Below are 1,261 nucleotides of genomic sequence, written 5' to 3'. Positions count from 1 at the left end.
AGGCTTGAAATATCTCACTTTGCATGTCATGAGTCTATATAATATATTAGTTTCACCTTATAAGTTGAATTACTGAAATAAATGAACTTTTGCACAATATGCTAATTTCACCTGTGCGAGTTTCACCTATATTAAGAAAGGGTCACAAATTTTGATGGCAGTAAAAGATAAAGAGACCCCATAAACTGCTCTGTCTAGAGGGTTGTTTAAATCATTACAGTAGCTTTAAAAGTGACCCCGTTAAACAAGTAGGCTGAAGTATTTATAGATTTAACTTATATGATGAATTATCATCAAGTGTGTAATATCTACAGACAAGAATTTTCATACGTGACACTTTTTCTGATTTTAACACGTTTAACTGATCTCATCACCACCTGTTTTACTGACCTTTTAGTTAACGGCATTCTGCCTGACTATTATCTCAGTGCTATTGGTTCCTGTTATAAAAGATAAAGCACTATAACATTTGTAGTAGTGGTGATTATAGGAGTGTAGTCTCCTTTCTAAGGTAATGAGTTAATTCTGACAAGCTCAATTTATGTATTTTTATTATGGCTGTACACACTTGCTCATAATGCTGAAATTCAACTTTGTTCATGGGTTTCTTGGATACATTGATGTTTGTTGAATGAATTGATAAAGTGAGAAGCACCTAAATAATATCTCCTCAGAATCCATTATCAGACCAAGCAGGTAAGATGCGTTAGCGGTAAAGTAATGCGGTTTGGCAGAGTGGTATATTATTTCTATTCCTGTTTAACTTGTGTGTGTGGGTGAAATGTTCAAGCAATTACATGACAGTTAAAAGCACTTTTTTTCCATTTCATTATTAAGAATTTCATAGGACTATCATGACATGAGGTCAAGTCTCTTGTACACCATTACTTAAAGCCACTATGCGTAGGAGCCACACTTTAGCCTAAATATGGCATGAGGTTTATTGGTCTGTGTGTGTCACGATTCGTGGAGGAGCGCAGAGGAGGTGAGCCCAAACGCAAGACACCGAGGCAGAGATAAGTTTCAGGGATTTAATCCACAAAGGCAACAGGCAAAGCAAGTTTACAGGCATTTGACAGGAAGATCCACACAGAAGACAGAACACTCCACCAGACGAACATGATCTAGTGAACACACTACAATGACCAGACACAGACTGAGGGAACAGACAAGTATATATGAACACCTGGGTTAACGAGCTGGGAGCGAGCAATACAGGTGACCGGGATCAGGATAAGGAGGCAGGCAGCAAGATAGCAGG

This window comes from Micropterus dolomieu, linkage group LG21 (assembly GCF_021292245.1).
Source record: "Micropterus dolomieu isolate WLL.071019.BEF.003 ecotype Adirondacks linkage group LG21, ASM2129224v1, whole genome shotgun sequence".
NCBI classification, from domain to species: Eukaryota; Metazoa; Chordata; class Actinopteri; order Centrarchiformes; family Centrarchidae; genus Micropterus; species Micropterus dolomieu.
This window is presented reverse-complemented; position numbering follows the sequence as displayed.